The sequence below is a fragment of the Canis lupus genome, chromosome 21 (genome assembly GCF_048164855.1).
Source record: "Canis lupus baileyi chromosome 21, mCanLup2.hap1, whole genome shotgun sequence".
Lineage (NCBI taxonomy): Eukaryota > Metazoa > Chordata > Mammalia > Carnivora > Canidae > Canis > Canis lupus.
Genome location: NC_132858.1, coordinates 42,111,076 through 42,134,329, shown reverse-complemented (window position 1 = coordinate 42,134,329; position 23,254 = coordinate 42,111,076). Strand labels below are relative to the sequence as shown.

At 42.0% G+C, this 23,254-nt stretch overlaps 1 long non-coding RNA gene across 8 annotated transcripts in view; it reads right to left on the bottom strand.

Annotated features, from left to right (window-relative positions):
• LOC140613077 (uncharacterized) overlaps positions 1-23,254 on the bottom strand; it is a 148,724-nt gene that overhangs the window by 107,788 nt on the left and 17,682 nt on the right. For all 8 annotated transcript variants that reach the window (XR_012014192.1, XR_012014193.1, XR_012014189.1 and 5 more), the window contains one exon: positions 22,816-22,876. This is a non-coding gene — a long non-coding RNA (uncharacterized lncRNA). The remainder of the gene's footprint in view (positions 1-22,815; positions 22,877-23,254) is intronic.

Here is a 23,254-nt window from a genome sequence, read left to right as displayed (position 1 = left end):
GAAATGGATCTATTTGCATACTTCAACAGCTGCTGCCTAAGCACCAGTCTTCTAGCTTAGGATACATCTGGGGGCTGTGATTCTCTGCTGAGACCAGGGAGGTCTGGACAGCCCCCCTGCCCTTTCATAGCCCATTCCAAGTACCAGTAGCTCCCTGGAAGGAGTTTGTATACAGATCTGGTGCCTCCATGTTTGCTGCTGCCACCTGAAAAGCACCCTCCTGAGTCACCTGGCCCTAAGAGACAATGGGCTTGCATTCAGGAGTCCCAAAGGACTATAACAAGCAAGAAGTTCTTAACAGGCTCAGGAGCACCTTCCCACAGATATAGGCCCAGGCCCAGTGCAAAGGGAGCAAATAAAAAAAATAAAAAAATAAAGCCTATCTCCCAATTTTTCTCTGGAAGAGGCCTACCTACATATTCTTCCAGGGGCTGCCTAAAGGTTCAGTCAGCTTCCCAAGTAGCCTGAATCTAGATGCTAACCGTGAGCCGCCCATCCTTAGGACACAGGTAGGTCTTGGCACACCCTCAACTAGTAGGAGCCACTGAGAAGAAGGAAGGCAGCTTGGACAATCACAAAGATTTGAGAGACACTCAGGAGCTAGGCTCCTTGATGAAGTCTATCTCCTATACAAGACCACTATACAAGAGGTGGCTGTTGTATCTAATGCACAGAAACCAACACTTAAAGTCCAAAGAAATGAAGGTAAAGAAGAATATGTCCCAAACAAAAGAACAAGATAAAACTGCTGTAAGAGATCTTAATAAAATGAAGAAAAGTGATTTACCTGACAAAGAGTTCAAAGTAATGGTCATAAAAATTCTCACCAAAATCTATCCATGAATAAAACATAAATTTCAACAAAGAAAACTTTTTAAAAGCACCAAACAGGGAAGCCCCAGTGGCTCAGCAGTTTAGCGCTGCCTTCAGCCCGGGGTGGGATCCTGGAGACCTGGCATCGAGTCCCACATCGGGCTCCCTGCATGGAGCCTGCTTCTCCCTCTGCCTGTGTCTCTGACTCTATGTCTCTCTCATGAATAAATAATTTTTTTAAAAAAATAAATTAAAAAAATAAAAGCACCAAACAGAAATCAAAGAGCTGAAGAATGCAACAACTGAACTGAAAAGTTCAATAGTGGTTTTAAACAGCAGAACACCTCAAACAAAAGAATGGATCAGTGAATTCAAAAAGATGGTAGTAAAATTCATTCAAGCAGAGGACCAAAAAGAAAAAATGAAAAAGAAGGAGGATCATTTAAGGGACTTTTGGGATACCATGAAGAAGACCAATATCCATATTATGGAAATCCCAGAAAAAAGAATTGAGAAAGATGCAGAATGATTATTCAAAGAAATAATGGCTGAAATCTTCCCCTTCTTGGGGGAAAAAAGAGACATCCAGATCCAAGCCCAAAGAGTATCTATATAAGATTCATCTAAAAAGACCCAACCTAAGGGGCACCTGGCTGGCTCAGTTGGTGGAGCATATAACTCTTGATTTTGGAGTTGTGAGTCCAAGCCCCACACATATAAAAAATAAAAATTTTTATTTTTCCTTAAAAATAAAATCTAAATAAATAAATTAAATACATGCAACGAATATACGTTAAATGATCAAAAGTTAAAGATGGGGGGAATCTTAAAAGCAGTAAAAAAAAAAAAATCAAAACAAAACAAAACAAATTATACCACACAAGAGTAACCCTATCAGCATATTTTTCATCACAAATCTTACAGGCCAGAAGGGAGTGGGATGATATAGTCCAAGTGCTTAAAGAAAAAAACTGCCAACCAAGAATATTCCGCTTAGCAAAGTTATTCTTTGAAATTGAGGAAGACACAAAGAATTTTAGAGACAAGTAAAAGATGAAGGATTTCATTAGCACCCAATTGGCTTGAGAAATGGTAAAGGGAATACTTAAAGCTGAAACCAAAGGATACTAATCAGTAACAGGAAAACATATGAAAGTATAAAAATCACTGGTACAGGAAAATGTATAGATAAATGCAGAATATGCTAATGTTGTAAAGGTAGTTGGATAAGTTATTTTTAACTCCAGTATAAACACTAACAAAAGTATTAAAAATAATTAATTTATCAGTGGATATACAAAATAAAAAGATGTAGTTTGTGATTTCAAAAACATAAAATGTGGGAATTAGGTAGAAAGTAAAAATGTAGAGCTTTTGTATGACTACTAAGTTATCAAATTAAAATAGACTATTGTAAATATAAGATGTTTTTATGTAAACATCATATTAAATACAAAGCAAAAACCTACAGTAGATTCACAAGAAAAAGAGAAAGGAATCTAAGCACACTACACAGATAATGATCACATCACAAAGAGAGAAAGAAAGAACCAAAACAAGGACTCAATTAATAAAATGGCAATAGTAAATCCATACCACCTATTGATAATTAGTTGAAATGTAGATGGACTGAATTCTCTAATGAAAAGACAGAGTGGCAGAATGGATTAAAAAAACAAGACTCAACTCTATGCTGCCTAGAAGGAACTCCACAGAAAGAGGGGAAAATGAAGGAGTAGAAAGATCTTGAGCATACCTCCTCCCACAGACAAACCAAGTCTCCAACTACTTATAGGGCAACTCACTGAGAATGACCTGAAGACTACCAGAACAGCTCTTCCACAGCTAAAGATTAAAAAAAAAAAAAAGCCATCAAGAATGATAGGAGAGGCAGAGATACAACTGGTGCAGCAACCCACAATCAAGAGGAATATCACAGGCATGAAAGTCCTCCCTGAGGAGCAAGGGATCTAAGCCACATATAGGGCACTCCTGATCCTGGGGATCTGCATCAAGATGAGCCCCCATAATGTCTAGCTTTGGAAATCAGAACACCTTGACTCCAGAAGAGCCAGGGGAGCTAAAGAAACCCAAGACTTTACTTTTAAAGGCCCAGCATACACTATCAGGGACCCAGCACAAAGGCAGCAATTTAAAAAGCATCTGGGCCATATATGAAGGAGATATATTGAATTTACTTAATTTTAGGGCATGCCAGAGGGGCAAGAATCTGTAAGAACTTTTTCTAGGAACAAAAGGGTTAACAGGCATGATCTTTCTTGCCTTCAGTTTAGCTGCCCTAATGATGAGAGACACCATCTAACACTCTCCAAGTCAGGCAGACTCACCCAGGACTGGTGTGCCCCTCCCAAGTGACTTGCAGTCCACCCATCAGCATGCCTGAAAGAGTCACAGCCGGGCCTCACAGTCAGCCACACTGGGACCAACCCCCCCCCCACCAATGTACCCACAGCAGTCACAGCCCAGTCACAACAGGAGGCTGCATGATCCACATAGAGGAGATACCCCTGGAGCACCTGGTTCTGATGAGGAGAGGATTTTGCCAGTAAACCCCACAGGATGCCTCCTCCATAAGGCCTTTACCTTTAAGAAGGGAAGAGACAGGTAAACTACTGAATATATAGAAACAGAAACAAAATGAGGAGACAGAGGAATAGGTTCCAAATGAAAGAACAAGACAAAACCTCAGAAAAAGAACTAAGTGAAACAGAGATAAGCAATCTACCAAATAAAGAGTTCAAAGTAATGGTCATAAAGATGCTCATTGGACTTGGGAAAAGAATAGACAAACTCAGTGAGAACTTCAGCAAACATAGAAAATATAAGAAAGAAGAAATATGCTGAAAAATAACTGAAATGAAAACTACACTAGAGAGAACCAGCACATCAGAGGATGTAGAAGAATGGATCAGCTATCTGAAAGACAGGGTAGTAGAAATCATCCAAACCGAACAACAAAAAGAAAAAAAGATTTTTTAAAATGAGGGTAAGTTAAAGGGACCTCTGTGACAACATTAAGCATACTAACATTCACATTATGGGGATGCCAGAAGGAAAAGAGTGAGAACAAGGCAGGAAACTTATTGGAAAAAGTAACAGCTGAAACTTCCCCTATCTGGGGAAGAAAAAAGACATCCAGGTCCAGGAATCATAGAGAACTCTACCTGTGAGGGTTATCATTCAGAACTGAAGAACAGATAAAGAGTTTCCCAAACAAAAGTTAAAGGAGTTCATCACCACTAACTAGTTACAAGAAATGTTCAAAAAGGACTCTAAGAAAAAAGAAGAAATCGGGGATTCCTGGGTGGCTCAGCGGTTTGGCGCCTGCCTTTGGCCCAGGGGACGATCCTGGAGTCCCCGGATGGAGTCCCGCATCGGGCTCCCGGCATGGAGCTTCTCCCTCTGCCTGTGTCTCTGCCTCTCTCTCTCTCTCTCTTTCTCTCTCTCTCTCTCTCTCATAAATGAATAAATAAATCTTAGAAAAAAGAAAAAAGAAGAAACCATGACTGACTAGAAGATTAAGCAGGAAAAGTTTCCTTATTAAAAGCAATCATACAGTAAAAGTAGTAGATTGATCACAAATAAAGGTAGTATGAAGGTTAAAAGACAAACAGTAGGGGCTCCTGGGTGTTTCAGTAGTTGAGCATCTGCCTTTGGTTCAGATCATGATCCTGGGTTCCTGGGTTTGTGTCCCACATCAGGCTACCTGCAGGGAGCCTGCTTCTCCCTCTGGCTGTCTCTGCCTCTCTGTGTCTCTCATGAATAAATAAAATCTTTAAAAAAAAAAAAAAAAGACAAACAGTAAAACAAATTATATCTATGCTAATTAAAGGATACACAATATTAAAAATTTTAAATAGGGCATCAAATATATAAAATGTGGGTGGGGAGGTAAAAAGTGTACTTTTAGAATATGTTTCAACTTAAGCAAGTATCAACTTAAAATAGACTGCTAGCTACATAAAATGTTATCATATGAACTTCATGGTAGCCACAAACCAAAAACCTCAAATAATACCAAAAGATAATAAAATGAAAGGAGTCCAAGCATAACACTAAAGGAAGTCAAGATACAAAAAATGAAAGGAACAGAAAAAAAAACACTGGAAAAAACAATTAAACAAATTGGCAATAAATTTGTAACTATCGATAATTACTTTAAATGTAAATGGACTAACTGTTCCAATTAAAAGATAGAGTGACTGGACTTAAATTTTAAAAAGTCTATATCCTGCCTCTAAGAGACTCACACCAGACCTGAAGACACACAAATGAATGGAAAGCAAAGCAATAGAAAAATATATTCCATATGCAAATGGAAATAGGGGGAAAAAACAATACTTATCAGGCAAAATACACATGAAAACAGGTATTAATCAAAGATAAAAAAGGCCAATAGAGAATGATAAAGGGATCCATCCAACAAAAGAATATAATGATTATAAACATCTATGCACCCAAACGTAGGATCACCGAAATGTACAAAGCAAATATTCATAAAGGGAGAAACTGGCAGTAATACAATAATAGTAGGGGGCTTTAACACCCCATTTCCATCAATGAATAGATCGTCCAGTCAGAACAATCAACATGGAAGCAGTGGCTTTGAATGACACATTAGACCAGATGGACCTAACAGACATATACAGAACATTCAATCCAAAAACAGCAAAAAACACATTCTCTACAAGTGCACCTAGTACAGATCACATAGTAGGCCACACAACAAGTCTCAATAAATTTAAGAAGACTGAAATCTCATCAAGCATCTTTTCATAAGGGTATGAAACTAAAAATTACAAAAAAAAAATTAGAAAAAACACAAACACATGGAGAGTAAACAACATACTGCTAAACATCCAATGGGTCAATGAATAAATCAAACAGAAAATCAAATACCTGGAGACAAATGAAAATAAAAACACAACATTCCAAAATCTTGGGCGTGCAGGAAAAGCAGTTCTAAGAGTTTACCTCAAGAAAAAGAAATCTCAAACAAGCCAACCTTACACCTAATGGAACTAGAAAAAGAACAAAGCCCAAATATAAAAGGAAATAAAGATTAGGGCAGAAATAAATAAAATAAAGACTTAAAGTAGAAGAGACCAGTGAGCCAAGAACTGATTCTTTGAAACAAAATTGATAAACCTTTTACCACATTCCTCAAGTTAATAAGAGAAAGCTCAAAAGCAGATGGGGAAAAAAGAAGTTACAACTGACATCAGTGAAGTACAAAGGATTATCAGACACCACTACAAACACTTAGACACCAACAAAAAATCTAGAAGAAATTGATAAATTCTTAGGAGCAATAACCTTCCAAGACTGAATCAGGAATATAAAATATATAAAAAAAAAAGGAATATAAAATATAAACAGACCACTTACTACCAATGAAATTGAATCTGTAATCAAAGACCTCCCAACATGCATTAGTCCCAGACCAGACAGTTTCAGAGGGGAATTATTTTTTTCTTTTTTTTTTAAGATTTTATTTATTTATGTATGAGAGACACAGAGAGATAAAGACACAGGCAAAGGGAGAAGCAGGCTCCATGCAGGGAACCCGACACAGGACTCGATCCTGAGACTCTGGGATCATGCTCTGAGGGTAGATGCTCAACCTCTGAGCCATCCAGGTGCCCAGAGGGGAATTCTATGAAACATTTAGAAAAGAATTAATATCTGTCTTCCTAAAACTATTCCCCAAAAGTTGAAGGAATGCTTCCAAATTCCTTCTACGAGGCCAACATTACCCTGATACCAAATCCAGACAAAGATCCTGAAAAAAGGAAAGAAAGAAAATCACAGGCCAGTATCCCTGATGAATATAGATGCAAAAGTACTCAAAAAAAATTAACAAACTGAATTCAACGATACATTAAGAGATCATTCACCAAAATCAAACAACATTTATTCCAGGGAGATAAGAATAGTCTCAGTATCCAAGAAATTGATCAATGTGATATACCACACTAACAATATCAAAGCTAAAAATCTTGTGTTCATCCCAATAGATGCAGAAAAAATACTTGACAGTATTCAACATCCATTCATGAAAAAAACTCTCAAAAAAGTGGGCACAGAAGAAATACACCTCACCACGTCAAAGGGTTCATACAACAAGCTCATGGCTAACATCATATTTAACAAGGAAGAGCTGAGAGCTTTTTCTCTAAGATTAAGAACAAAACAAGGATATCTATTCTTACTACTGTTATTCAACATTGTACTGGAGGTCTTACCCACAGCAATAGACAAGATTAAAAGGCATCAAAAAAAAAATCCAAATTGCTAACAAAATGGAACTTAAAAAAAGTAAAATATTATTTAAAGATAACATGCCATATATAGAAAACCCTGAAGACTCCCTCCCCCAAAAAAAGACATTAGAATAAATTAATTCAGCAAAATCACAGGATACAAAAATCAGTTGCATTTTATACAGTAAAAACTAACAGAGAAAGACACAATCCCATTTACAATTCCATCAAAAAGGATAAAATATCTAGGAATATATTGGTTAACCAAGGAAGTGAAAGACCTGTACTCTGAAAACTATAAGACAATGATGAAAGATATTGAAGACACAAATAAATGGAAAGATAGTCCATGTCCATGGATTAGAAGAATGAATATTGTTAAAATGTTCATACTACCCAGAGCCATTTAGAGATGCAATACAATGCAATCCCTAACAAGGGAAGAGGAAGAGAATCTCAAGGAGCCTCCTCACTGAGTGAGGAGCCCAATACAGGGCTTAATCTTAGGTCTGAGACCATGACCTGAGCCAAAACCAAGGGTCAGATGCTTAACCAACTGAGCCACCCACACGCCCCTTGAGAAACATTCTGAGAATAGAATCCTAGTTTGAATTTTCTATTAATAAATTTAAGCTATTATACCATGGTCTCTGGCCTCCATTTTTGCTGTTAAGCATTTAGCTTCTCTAATTGCTGTTCCTTTTCAATATAGCTAATTTAAAGCTCTCTTCTTTGTACCGTTCTATGTAGCTTGGTAAATTTCTGTTTATCTGTGCTAGTGGAGATTTCTTGGGCTTCCTGAATACAAGGATTGCTTGCTTCCACCAGACTTGGAAAATTCTCAACCATTGTCTCTTTGAATGTTGCTCTCATTGACATGTCTCCTAGAATTCTGGCTAGAGGAACTGCTAGATTCTCTCTCTCCAAGTCCTACCTCTCTCTCTCTCTCTCTCTTTTTTTTTTTTTTTTTTTTTTGGTCTTTGTCCTTCTGATATGCATTAGGGATAATTTATTTCAAATTATTTTCTAGGGCAGCCAGGGTGGCTCAGCGGTTTAGCGCCACCTGCAGCCCAGGGCGTGATCCTGGAGTCCCAGGATCGAGTCCTGTGTCAGGCTCCCTGCATGGAGCCTGCTTCTCCCTCTGCCTGTGTCTTTGCCCCTCTCTCTTTCTCTCTCTCTGTGACTCTCATGAGTAAATAAATAAAATCTTTTAAAAAAATTATTTTCTAGTTCACTACTTCCCTTTTTGGCTTCACCTAAAATCTGATATTTAAACCATTATTTTTTTTAAGGATTTTTTTAAAAGATTTTATTTATTTATTTGACAGAGAGAGAGCAAGTACAAGCAGGGGCAGCAGCAAGGGAGAGGGAGAAGCAGGTTCCCCACTGAGCAGGGAACCCAACACGGGGCTCAATCTCAGGACCCTGGGATCATGACCTGAGCTGAAGGCAGATGCTTAACCGACTGAGCCACCCAGCAGCCCCAAAAACTTTTTATTTCTTCAAATTTACTTGGACATTCCTTAACAGCCTTTTCCAATCATATTTTTAAGTTTTTCTTTAAACACACTAAATATGTCCGTTTTTGTTGTTAGGCTCTGATAATTCTGACATCTAACATCTTTAGAGTCGGTTTCTGTTATCTTTTTTCAACTGGTTCTCAGCCGTGTGCCTCATTCCTGCCCTCCTCAACTTTAAATTTTTTGATCTGAAACTACTCGCTCACTTGGAAGTGAAGAAATTCTCTGTAAAAAGTCTATGAAGCTGTTGCTGAGGTTGCTTTCCTCCAGAAAAGGTTGGTGTTTGATTGTGCCATTGCCCTGGGGGCACTGTGAACTGAGAACCATTCTAAATTTAATGATCTGTTTGAGTTTTTTTTTTTTTTAACCACACAGGTTACATAAATTTGGACCACAACTAAGAGAGCCAGCTTGTCACTGCAAATTCTCAGGGGAGATTTTTTTTATCCCCTTCCATCTGGTGTCAAGGTTACAGTAGTCAAGTCTCCTTGCTGTCCTCTGCAGCACATCAGGTTTATTTCTTGTTCGTACTTACCCTCAGATCCAACCCTCAGCCTGTTGGATCCCCATCCTTACACAGAATGGTCTCCTAATAAACTTCCCCCTCGGGCCTGGCCTAGTCTTATCCCCTATCCCCCCAGCTCTCTGCAGCTATCAAAGAGGAAGCTCATGGTCTCCACACTTCAGCAGAAACCCTCTGTGCAGAAGCCACCTTTGTTATTATAAGGTTCCTGCTTTCCTTCCCTTTTTTTTTTTTTTTTTTTTGACCTCTGTAGATTTTAGAGAAGCTTAATAATACATTTTTAAAACACTTACCTAGCATTTTGGTGTTTTTCAACTGGAAGATCACTCAGACTATCTAGTCTGCCATATGAACAGAAACAGCCATTCCACTCCATGGAGAGTGGGGCACCGGGATGGGTAGGGCCCTTTGATTCTGGGTCTACAAGCATCTAATGCCAGAACAAGTGGTCCAGTATCTCCGGGACCAGCTTGGGCTTTGTAGAGGACTGCTAGGGGGTCAGGCTTCAGAGGGTTTGAGCATCCCAGAACTGAACAGGATGTTAGCACTACCTTTCTCTAAAGAACACCTGCCATGGGAAACCATCTCCTTTCAGGTGTAATCCAACTAATCATTGAAATGGAAAGGAAATAATAGTTTTACAATGTCGCCATTTCTCTAAACCCAATGAATCAGTAGATCTAGGCACTGAGAATCAATGGCTAAAACATCACAAACAGAGGTTAGGATATAAAAGAAGCCTCGTCACCTAGCAGGAGTATGGATATATAGAGATAGACAGATAGATGTCTTTTATACTTGTATGCACGTATGGACACAGAGTAACTTCCAACAGTAGAAGTAAGTAACTTCCAACAGTACCAAAATATGGAATAAAGGGGAAAAAGAACAAAATTCCTACCTACCTTCCCCAGCTTCCCCCACCGCCACGCCACGTATGTGCTAATCTCTACACACACTTGACCATTCCCTGATCCCAAATGCCAGCTCTCTTTTCCCTCCACTCTAGATCTTGTTCCTGCTGTTCCCTTGATGGGATACTCAGACTCCCCCTCCCCTGCCCTCAGTTGTGTTCTCTGCTTTTCTAACACCTGCCCTAGTCTCTAACTGAATAGGAGTTCTCTCTCATCAGAGCCCCATCACTATCTACTATTCTCTTTGTGGGGTTTACCTTAATCCATTTAGAACTATTTCCCCTCCTCCTGGATAATACAATTATAAATTCAACACAGAGAAAAACTGTTCAACACATTCTACGCACAATACCTTAGACAGTACAGTTGTCAACGGGCTTTTGTCTTCCTGCTTTAAGTGCAAGAAATGTCTTTTCTTTCTTAGTTAATAATTAAGTTGACTTAACTATCCTCCTCAGTTGCTTTTTACTACAGCTCTGTTGATCAATTCTGTGATAATACATCATTGATTGTAACTTAGCATTCAGTTACAAGTCACTAAAGTCTGCAACTTGCTTGTCAGCATCCCTGTGGGTATCAAGTATTGGCCGGAAGCCCTAGAGAGCCTTGGAGGTAAATCCTAGTGGTGCTGGCAGCACCATTTTATCAGAGGGCAGCAGAGAGCCAAGGGCGGGGCAGGACCCTGCAGCAGGGCTCCAGGGTGCATGTCCGGCCTGAGTCCCAGCAGGTGGACCCAGAAACCTCCTGTTTCAAAGCAGGCTTCCAGAGTTAGAGAAGAGGCTTGTGAAGCCTCTTGGAGCTCAGAGAGACTGTAGCCCTGGTGGATCTGCACTTGTCTACAGTTCAGATTGCTGGGGCATGGGGGTGGGGAGTCAGGGGGCTCTACTGCCTTTTCTGAAACATCTGCAAGCAACTTTCTCCTGACAAGAAATCAGCTGCCTGGAAGACCACCTTACTGCTTAATGCCACTTCCCTCCAGGAATTCCTCCAAGAGAAAATTTCCCTTTGTTCTCTGAGAATGGGGCCAATGTTTGAGGCAGCTGCAGGTCCTCCTCTGGGAGCTGCCCCCTGCCTTAACTAATTCCCATCCGTAGGTTCTTCCTAGTGAAAGACTGGCCTGCTCAGGTTTTGAAAGACACCACCCTCGTTCCAGGCCCAGATAACCTATCAGCACAGATTTTACTCCAAACTTTAAGGGGTACATGCTTAAAAAGGAAACTCCGTGACCCTGTTCCTCTAAGCATCTGTCTGGCAAAAAGCCCATCTCTGGGCTCTAGGGGTCTCTGGGTCTCACCACTTGTGGACTTCCTCATCCTCAGAAGGGTACAGGCTTCCTCTGAAAAACCCAATGCCAAGCAGGTCTGTGACTTTAGTGACTATCAAAAGAACACCAGGTACCTCCCAAGTACACAGAGACAAGAAGGAGATATGGGGATGACAAGAGCCTCCCTCTCCTGTGCTGGTATCCACGGGTCAGCTGTACTGAGACAATTATGACCACCACCCTGTGGCCAATCTGCTACACTGAGCCCTGACGCTGACCTGGAAGAGAGCCTGGCCGACCAACTGCTGCAAAAGAACCATCCTAGTGAGCAGCTCTTCCCATGCGAGTCTTTACAGCGCCTTTAGTATGCCAATTTTTCAAAAATCCAATCTGATCCTGAAATCTTTGGAACATGTATAAACTATGGACTTCACTGAAAAAATAAAATAAAATAAAAGCAGGGCTTTTAGAGATTTCTTGTTGCCTGCCCAGGATCCTTCTCCCTCTTTTTTAAATTTATTTTTATTTTTATATTTTTTTAGTAACAGAACTCTCAGGTAGGGGTGCCTGGGTGGCTAAGTCAGTTAAACATCTGTGTTCAGCTCAGGTCATGATCCCGGGGTCCTGGGATGGAGCCCCACATCTGGGGTCCCTGTTCAGCAGAGAGTCTGTTTCTCCCCCTCTCTCTGCTGCATCCCTTCCCGCCCACACTCCTGCTCTCTGTCTCTCAAATAAATAAATAAATAAAATCTTAAAAAAAAAAACTCTCAGGTAGTGTGCCAGATTCTATATATACATACACATGTAGGAATAAATACATATATGTATAAATGCATAAATAAAAAGAATAAAACTATATTCAGAGCCTCTTATGCAGACTGGGAGCTACCAAAGAGGAGGGCAAGCCTTAGGTGAGGCTGCTTGGAAGGCATGTTTCCACCTTTCCTCCAACTGCAGCTGAAACAAGGACACGATGGCTAAAGGTCTGGCCGTGGTCTTGTGAGCTCAGTGTCAAGAGTCGCCCACCAGGAGTGGCAGGGCACAGAAGGGGACCCTGGTTCTGACAACCTTCAGGAACCACCACCATATCAGCCCCAGACTCCTCCCTCCATCTGGTACCTGAGAATAAATCCCTAATTTTTTTTAGGATTTTATTTATTATATTTATTTTATTTATTATTTATTATTATTTTATTTATTCATGAGAGACATAGAGAGAGAGAGGCAGAGACCCAGGCAGAGGGAGAAGCAGGGAGGGAGGGAGCCTGACGTGGGACTCGATCCAGGGTCTCCAGGATCATGCCCTGGGCTGAAGGCGGCCCTAAACCGCTGAGCCACCTGGGCTCCCATTCCTAATTTTCTTAAGGCACTGACACTGACCCCCACTATAGGCTGCAGGAGCCAACCCTGACCAAGGCTATGTCACTGCCAGGCACTGACGAAAATCAGAAAGAAAAGTGCCATCGTGTGTATCTCCAATCCAGAGAGACTTCTTCTGATTATTCCCCCCATATTGCTATGAAAATAACCTTAGCCAGAATCTCGGGGAGGGGGAATGGATGTGGGCAAGGGGATCTTTTGGTCCTGTCCCCAAACTAGAGGGAACCTTATATTTTAGCAACTGATTAGTGACCAACATGTGGCACACTACACGTTACAGGTGTATAGGATACTTATGTGTATGAGTAGAAATTGATCATAAATGCTGATTCTAATGGTAATTCATCAATTCAATTCCTTCCCCCATCCCCAATGAGTTAGGTTAAAGGAGACAATCCCAGTAATGTTCCCTTTTTTAGTCCTAATTACAAAATACAAAAATTCCTTTAACCAGGAAAATCTACAGATAAACATAGAAAATAGACATTAAAAGAAAAACAATTTCACTCCAAGACAACTACTTTTAATCCCATGGAAGTAACCACACAGGTCCTTTTCAACAGATATATACACATACAAGCATTTATTATTAGATGAAATCATGCTATAGGTACAGGTATGCAACTGTACTTGCAACCTCTACAATGCAGCACACTGAGCTTTCCACTTCACTATAACAAGGGTGACCTAGCCCTTGGCCGCTCCACGCTGGTACTAGACCAAAGACTGTCCCTCCCATAGCCCCACTTCCTTCTGTTCCTAGAAAGGATTTTGAGGTGGTGGTGCCCTTCAGAAGAAGGCCTTGGGGCCAGAAAAGCAGAAGCCACTTTTCTACGCTGTTATCAACTAGCATGGCTTGGGGCAGTGGCGGGTTGACCCACTGCCCCTGGGTGTGCAGTCTAGTCTGACACCAACTATCTCCTGTGGTTCCCCCACCCCAGCCTCTCAACTTCCCCAAGACCACATCTCTTTCTACTCTTCCCTAGGCCTTCACCTGAACCAGCATGCTCTGCAGGTACCTCCCTCTCTGCTTGCTTCCCAGTCTGTCAGAGGCTTTAACTCCTTGTTCCACTACACTGAGCTCTTTCATTTTGGTTCCCCAACCAACAAACCCTAGGTTTCTTCCTGCGACGTACAGTAGCTCTAAGAACCCAACTATCCTTGTGGCCATGTGTACATACCCTTGACTTGAGAGAGGTCCACAGGGTGGTAAAAACCCCTCTACACCAGTAGAGGCAAAAGCTGAATTAAAACCGCTGTTCAGTACATCTAGAACAGGACCCTGCGTGTGACTCTCCAGTCGTAATATCTAGAATCTTGGAAATGCTAGGTTCAAATTGCTGAAGGAGTCAAATATATTAAGTGATTTTCAGCCAAGGAAAATCAATTATTTTCCCTTCACACTGCTGAGGGGCAGATGACAATATTAGGAACACCCTATAGAGTTTGCAACGAGTAAAGCCTCCTGCATCTCAGAAATGCAAAAGGAATGTTGTTTTTGTCATTCTCCTAGGTGAGTCTCAAAGCCATTAGAAGGAAGAGGAATTATTCCCAAGAATAATGGCAACCAACATTTACCAAGCACTTATTCTACGCCAGGCCCTTCACATATACGATCCTGTTTAATCTCTACCCACATCCATGATGTAGATACTAAGAGCCCATTTTACTGATAAGGAAATTGAGGCCAGGGAGGTTCACTAACTTGCCCAGGGTGTCATAGCTAGTAAGTGGTATGGGCTAGTAAATGGTGTACCCCAAAAAAAACCCCAAAACTCAGACTCCAGAGCTCATTCTCTCTCCAGGGTGCAGTCCCCAAAGGAGGGGTCAAAAGAGCCCCTCTATCACCCATTTCCAAATATCAGGTGATTTCTCTTACAAAGGTAATAAGCTATTCAAGATTCAGTTGCTACATTTCAGCCTGTTCCAAGAAACAGAATGTAACAAATATAGGGATTCTAAATATTGGACTTTTATGGTTCATATCAGAAATTTTAACCCATGGATGGGAAAGTTCCTGGAAAAGACCAACTGGGAAGTCAGCAAGTCACTTCCAAGAACAAAGCCCAGGAAATAATACTAAGTCCATGATACTGATTTCAAAAGGACAACTCCAGGTTTGAGTCTGTCCTTATGTAAAATGTCAAAATCTTAGCCAAGTCATTCTTGAACTAATACAGAGGAAAACCTGCACAATTGGATGTCACACTCATTACAAAACCAATCACGTTGGATGTCAACACTCATGACAAAGCTACAGTAGCTATGAAAATGTGTTGGTCTGATGATTGCAAAATAGACCAACAGACAGAATGGAGATCTTCCAAACAGACAAGCACATAGGGGCCCTGGGCTTATGTTGCAGGTAACACTGAAGTACTAGGGAAAGCACACTTTTTAATAAATAGTTTTGTAGGGAGGAAATGAAACCTGGCCTATGCCTCACTCCATACACAGAAACTCTTCCGGGAAGATTTTATTCCCTTCAGTTGCTTTTCACAATTGGATCTAATCTAGAAGAATATCCTTTTGACCCCAGTTCAGGAAAGTTTTCTGTAACATGTCACAGAAAGATTGATAAAGAAGACATTATATGTAAGAACTTCTACTCGAAGCATTTTCACAAGCATAAGAAAGCAAACCATAGAGTTGGAGAATACATTTCCACACATATCCAGAATTTAAAAAAAAAAAAAAAAAAAAAAAAAAACCTCTAACAAATCAACAAGATAAAGAGAGACAGCAGTAGAAAAACAGGCAAGAGACTTGAAAAGGCACATCATCAGAGAAAATATCCAACAGGTAAGTGTATGAAAAAGTGCTCAATCCCATTAGAAAGCCAAAGGCAGGACTTAAAATCACAAGACTAACCTAAGGAAGCCATTAGCCCAACTTCAGCCTATGGGAAACACCAGATGCCAGTGAAACACCAAGAATGCAAAACATGAGGCCTCAGGACAACTGACCCAGCCTTTTCAGAAGGTCAGGGTCAGGAAAACAAGAGACAAAGATACAACTAAATGTGATGTCTAAATTTTGAATGAATCCAGATTTCAAAAAACTAGCCATAAAAGACATTTTGAGGGCAGCCTGAGTGGCTCAGCGGTTTAGCGCCGCCTTCAGCCCACAGCGTGATCCTGGAGACCTGGGATCAAGTCCTACATCAGGCTCCCTGCATGGAGCCTGCTTCTCTCTCTGCCTGTGTCTCTGCCTCTCTCTCTGTGTCTCTCATGAATAAATAAAATCCTTTAAAAAAAAAGAGACATTTTTGGGTCAACTGGGGAAATTTGACTAGGTACTAAATGTTATACAACGTTAATTACTTTTTTTTATTGTGGTTAAATAGTAAAATATCCTTCTTAGCAGAGTTATGTTGAAATATTTAAAAGGAAGTGTCCTCACAACTGCTGTTTTCATACAATTCACACCCACAAAACAGATGACAGATTTGGATAAAAGAGCAAATATACCAAAATGTTAATAGTTATTGACTTAGCGATAGGTATGTGGGTGCTCTCTTATTCTTTATGTTTGAAATTTTTTTCAAAAATTGTATTTACTTGAGAGAGAGAGAGAGAGAGAGAGAGAAATCACAAGCAAGGGGAATGGCAGGCAGAGGAAGAGGGAGAAGCCAGCTCCCCACTGAGCAGGGAGCCTGACACGGGGCTCTTGCAATTGGGATCATGACCTAAGCTGAAGACAGACCCTTAACCAACCGAGCCCCGATGTTTGAAATTTTTAATAAAATCAATCTAATGATAAATATCAGGTTAAAAAACACTCTCACACAATTATATTCCCATGATACTAACAGAAAAACTAACTTTGCAAAGACTAGCATCGCCAAGTGTTGATGAGCACGTGGAGCACTGACACCTCTCAGGCACAGCTGGTGAGGGCATAAATTAACAGAATCACTTTGGCATCATACAGTCAAGTTGAAGGAAAATAGACTATGACCTGGCAATTCTAATCCGAAGTATCTACCTTACTCAAATGTACAGGCAGACATGCTTGAGAATGCTCAGAGCAGATGTATTCATAAAATCCCCAAACTGGTAACAAGTAAACATCCACAATTAAGTGCATTTGTAAAAATCAGTTGACTATTCATACAATAAAAATACAACAGTGACAATGAGCTAACTACAGTTGTGTGCAACAACATAAAGGCATTTCACAAACATTAGGTTAGTAAAAGAAGCCGGACATAACACATACTGCATGGGTCTATTTCTATAAATTTCAGCAACAAGTTTTCTTTTTTAAAGGGGATCCATGGATGTACATTTATGTAGTAAAATTTAAAAGAAAAGCAAAGAAGCGAATGACCAGAAAAGTAGGGACAGTGATTACCTTTGAAAGGGGGAACTGCACCTGACAAGGATATGCAGGCGAGTTCCAGGGTGCTAACAGTATTTCATTTCTTGACTTGATAGGGGCTTATTTTACATTTTAAAAAAGTACATATTGTAGGTACTATATTTTTCTCTTTAAGTGTTAGAATTCACAATAGAGTTAGAATAAACGTCAAAAACAACCAGCAGAAAAAATAAAAATCTAGCCTAAAATCCCTCATTGTTATCAGGGATTTTCCACCATGTTTGACTGGGAGAAGATGTCCTTTGAAATGAAATAGGTTTAAGCCTCTCTGGATTTCCACTGGTTTTGCTGCAAAGGGACTGGTCAATTGTCATCAGACTCTGAGCTCCAATATCCATGAACCAAGCTAAAGTATTTGTTTCTTTTTGGAAACGTGCCCATCCTACCAGTGAGGTAATTCTTATGCCCCCAACCTGTAAATTCCATGAGGGAGGGTGAAAAATCTCCTGTCCTTATTACACCCAGGGCCTAGAGTCCAAGGCAGAACACAGGGGATATCACAACGTGGGGTGGGACAGGAGGATTCAGAGCACAGTCGTCTTGACACTGAGACTTGGGGATAGAGTGACTGGCTCAGGGGGCACAGAATAAAACAACAGGTCTGGACCTCAACCCAGGCCAGACGCACCATTCCATGCTCCCAGAAGGAAAGCTTCTCCTGTTTCCCTTCACTTAGAGCTTTTCCTTAATTTTCTCATTCATCAGTAAGGAATTTCATTCAGCTGTGAGTAATAGAACCCAAGAGAACAAGGTGAGGTTTTCATTTTCACTCATCTAACAATGAATCTCAAGGTGAGTGGTTGTTGATTCAGTGATTGGATGGGGAATTTGGGGGGGGAGGGGTGGGCAAGGGAGGAGCATGAGGCTTCTGTGGTTCTCTTGGCCTGCTGGCCCCAAACCAGAGCCAGCATTAGGACATGTGGCACTCTTGTGCAAAGTACAAAAAGACACTCTCCTGAGCAAGTGAAGTCCAACAGTACTCACTCCACCCCTGGGTGAACAATTTGCTAAAATACACTTCTGCCAACAACATCTAGGTTTTGTGGTTGTCTCTACATACAAATGTGAGGGCATCTCAAATGAACCTCCAGAGTTTTTCCACGTAGTACTGAAATCTCAGTTACATAAAGCTTAGGACCTGAGTTCTGGGGTAAAACCACCCCCCCCACCCCCCACTACTGGAAATCAAATAGTGAGAGGCCCATCTAGTGGCACTACCCAGGCAATGCATCCAATAAGCTCACAGAGTTCACTTGCAAGCTGGGTACACAGCTAGAAGGGGCATATAGCAAGTGTCCTGGCAGAGGCAGGTCCTGAGCCATTCAGACACAAGTTCAAAGCCATGGCAGTTTCAGCGCCTGGGAACATATATACCCTGGGCTATGCAGGCCCCAGGCCACAAAAATGCTAGCTCTAATGTGGCATCCAATGTTATGCCTTGGTCATCTTGCTCTCAGAATTGAGGGAGAGAAATTCACTTGTACCCAAACACACACTTCCCCAGTGACAGGAAAAAGTGCGAAGGGGAGTGGTTTTCATCACCAACGGGTGGAGATGAGAGCTAGGTTGGGGGAGGGAGAGCACACAGCAGGTTAGCATTTGAGCCAGGTTAATATTTACAATTGAGAGCACACCAAAGCCCTACAGGGAGGGGATCTGGGTAACAGGTGCAGGAAGCAACTACATTTATAAAGTATGAATCAAACCCTTACATTTATAGCTGCCAGATCACAGTCTACACAGCAAACTTGGGGAAGGGCCCGCTATTTTCTCTTCGAGATCCACGTCAATCCTTAAAAAGAGCTTTACAGAAGCCCTGTTTGCGTCCATTTCCGGAAACCAAATGTCCACCCTGTTTGTACTTAGGTTTTACCCTACTTTCAAGCTAGTAAGTTGGCCCATGGCTGTTTCTTGCAAGTTGCCAAAGAGAAGGGAGAAGTCGGAGAAGAGATCTTACCACTCACAGCACAGCACCCTGCAGGACATCAGCATCTTTGGGTGGGCCCCCCTCACCCTGAGTCTCACAGGAGCGGGCAGGCGGCATCACTCCACATGCAGCATGCATGCACCACAGCACAGGAACGCTGAGTTTGGGGGATCCACTGCTTTTATAGCAAGCAAGCCTGCTCTTGAGGTTACAGGCTGCATCCATGCCCCTGACGCATGGTCGCCAGCACAGAGCCTTCCTGACGCACAGGCAAATCCATCTAAGAGCGCTCCCCGCCCCAACAGGGACCACCTGTGTGGCCCTCACCTGACAGTTGCCCGAACCTGACTGGGGGCGGAGGGGGGGGGAGGGGGGGGCAGTGTGGGAGCACTTGATTACAATTCAAGACTCAAATTCCACCTCCTTGATGTATTCAAACACTTTCAGAACTTAATTACCCCCTCATTCTGTCTGCCTTTTCTCTTTCCCTTCTTTCTCAGCTCTGACTCCTTTTCTGCCCTCTCCTTCCAAGGGTTGGCCAAAGCCAAAGAGGAAGGCATAACGGAGTGTCTTTAGAGATGGGGATTGTCAGCAGAAACAAGCCATGTCAGTTCCTGCCCCATCCTCCACCTCAAACCTGAAATTAAAAAAAAAAAAAAATCCTCTTGAGAGATTCAAACATTTCTACACCGATTTGCACGCCTCTGTGGTGATGTGCAGTGTCTTTGCAGCCCTCTGGTGGGGTGGCTCATGTTAACCGCGTGCACAAGGACACGTATCCACCTGGAGACGAGGAGCTGAGGAGGAAGCGGATGCTGCTGGCCATGCTGTGCAGGACGTGGATCTTAGGGGACCAGGTTCATCACACTTGCTTCTCTGCGTCCTGGTGACCAATGGATTAGATTTCTAACAAAGCTAACAACGATTAGATACCCAGGAAAAAAGGCAAGGCCTCCTAGTTTGACCTCCTTAGCACAGTGACCCATTCTTCAAACACTAGCCTAACTCTAGAGCAGGGATGGCAAACAAGGTTTACCTTTCATTTCCAACACAAAATAATTGATACTGACTGCCCAGAGCCTGGGTCGGATTTCATATGCATAAAGGGTCAGATAAGTATTTTAGACTTTGTGGACAGAATGGTCTCTGTGGCAGTTACTCAGCTCTTCCATTGGATTATGAAAGCAGCCATGGACAACACATAAACACATGAGCTGTGGCTATGTACCAAGAAGACTTTATTTATAAAAACAGGTAGCAAGCCTGAGTATGGCCTGAGAGCCACAGCTTGCCAACCCCTACCAAAGAGACCACTGTGTTGTAAGGAAGTATAATGATGTCTCCAGGCTCAGGGGCAGTCTACACAGGTGCTGTAAGGGGGGGTAATGTTCTAGATCAGTGGTCCGCAAAGTGGGCTATGCCTACCTCAGGATGTGTACAATATGATCCATTGAGATATGGGGAGAAGCCATATTAGAATTTCTCTTATTTTTATCTTATCTGTTTTCATTTTACACTATTGATCTTGCTACCCCATCATGAATCCATGAAATTTGCAATGAGTGCATCCATTCATGCTAATCAGAAGGCAGGTTTACAAACCTCTGAAAAGGATATCACAGCAGATGTGCCCTTGAATGGCGAGATCTGTCTGTTGCCTCATCCTGCTGGTCTGGTCTGAGCTATGTATGTCTCCCAGGAACAGAAGCCCCTAATTCCTGGCAGGCAGTTTTTTGGAAGAGTATGGTGGACTTGTCATGTTAGAGGAGTCATAGGCTCATATGTGTGTCTTAAATCTGATCAGCAGCTCAGTTATTGATCAAAACCCAAAGAAAAGGAACATCCTCACCCACCTCTTCATGCGCGCGTGCGCACACACACACACACACACACACAAGCACTAAACAAATTGTGCTTTCCTGGCCTCTAGTGGCCTACCTCTCTCCTTGATCATTAAGGCCTGCCATCTATGGGTGAACAGGTCATACACTGCCCAAGAGTGGCATATCTAGGGAGGAGGCATCATTGGCATTGTATACATGTTATACTTATTGTGACAATATTCTAGAATATTGCAGCATCCTGTTCTAATAGAATCAGTCCATTATGACAATTTCTGACCAATGGATGTAAAGCATTGAGGAATGAATGCCATTTTAGTTTCACAAAGGTACTGCGCAAGCTAGCAGCGGCCACAGCTAAAGGACACCTGCATTAGGTAAAGAATAGACAAGAAAGAAAATACACAGAATATAACAGATTCAAATTCATCTGGACAGAGCTGTCTTATGAACACCCTCTACAGTTTGGGGAGACTTTTCAGTGACCCAGCGTTTGAGCACTGAAGCAGTAGAACAAACCTTTAAGAGTAAAGGTCCAGAGCTGATTGTTTACCCTCAAATAACTAGCACTACTCCTGACTGGATGTAAAGGAGCAAAGGAACAAAAATTATTTCTTTCCCCATCCTAGCTGCTCTCCCTTTCACACAGAGAAGAGGAGCTGAAAGAGGCAGTCAAGGCAAGGAGATATGTTTGGTGCTAACCCACACAGAAGCAAGTGATGAAGTAAGATTCTCCTTAAAGACAAGCCAGCTGTTGTCTTGTGGCTTCCTAGTATCCGTTCCCCTTTCTCCTGGTAATAGCTCCCTCCTTTCCCTTTGGGAAATGAGTTCAGCTCCATTGTGCAAAGTCTCTGGAATTGCCCAACAACCTGCATTCTACTGGACAAAGGGATGGTCATGTGACTCAAATTAGGTCAGATGTGCTCTCTCTCTCTCTCCCCCTCCCTCTCTATGATGGTTAATTTAATGTGTCTATTGGGCACATGGGATGCCCAGCTACTTGGTCAAACATTATTCTGGGTATTTCTGTTCTGGATGACACTAACATTTTAATTTAAGGTGTTCTGGATGACACTAACATTTTAATCATATGTGAGTGGGACTTGTCCAATCTGTTGAAGGTCTGAATAAAACAAAAAGACCAGCCCTCCCCCGAGTAGGAGAGAATTATCCAGTAGACTGCCTTTGGGCTTCATCTGCAACATCAGCTCTTCCTGCCTGATGGCCCTTGAAGTGAAACATCAGCTCTAGGTCTCCAACTTCAATCCACCCTGCAGATTGGGCTTGCCAGCCTCCATAATTGTATATGCTAATTCCTTCTCTCTCTCTCTTTCTCTGCCTCTCTCTCTCCCTCTCCCCCACCCCTTTCTGTATATATTCTATTGGTTCTGTTTTTCTCTAGAAAATTCTCATACACTTTTTCTCTTTCTCTGGATTGTGATGCATGGGTATACATACACACCCAAAAACATAAGAGTAGCTGGAGAGCATTCATTTCAGCAGCAATGTCATGAGGAAATTGTCAGGGACCCCAGTCCTGCTACCTAAAACTCCTCGAGAGATGCTTCACTTCAGTTGAGAAACCACTGTCCTGGAGGTGTTCCTGTTGGGGCAGCTGTGAACGAGGTAGCCCTACACTCATGGAACTTAATTTCTAAAAAGTCCTTTTCTTCTTAGGGAGGTTAATTCTTTTAAAGAGTTGGTTTCTCTTGCTTGTCACCAAAGGATCCTGACCGATACCAACATCCTCCCTTCCGAGGCTGCTGGCTCTGCCCCTTCTCTAGATCATCCTGGATAAGCCAGACACCAGTCCTCTGGAAGAAGTCAAAGAGAAACCCCCTGGCTCGTGCAATTCTTGAAAGCCACTTCTCTCTGATTACCCCGAGAAAACAACCTGGGAACCCACCAGTGGACTTATCTAATGTGCTCCCTTTAGGATAATGAATGACTCAACAGGAACACCTACCGGACAGTGGCTTCTCAACCAGATGGCCTCCATCTAAACCACGGATGCTCCTGCTTAGGACCTGAGAAGATACATTACAATGAGCATTACATTGCTGGTGCCTCATTACCATTTATTTCAAGTTTAATCTTCTTCACCAGCAGCCTTGTGGATGCCCTCCCCCCAGGCCCACAGGCTTTATTCTGGGATTTAGGCAGGAGCCTGAGATGAGAGAAGCTGATAAAAGTGGCCAGACAGGGCTTTCTCCTCGGGTGGCACCTGGACGGTTACTTAGCACCACTGCCCCACTGTGGGGGTCCCAGTGACTGCAGCTGAGAATTGTCACGGTCTCGTTTAGCACTCCTGGCAAACTCTGGAGCCAGTTTGCATAATGCAGCGTCTAAAGAACATGATTCCAGTTGAACGGAGCATGTTTGCAGTTAAAAATAGAACTCAGTCA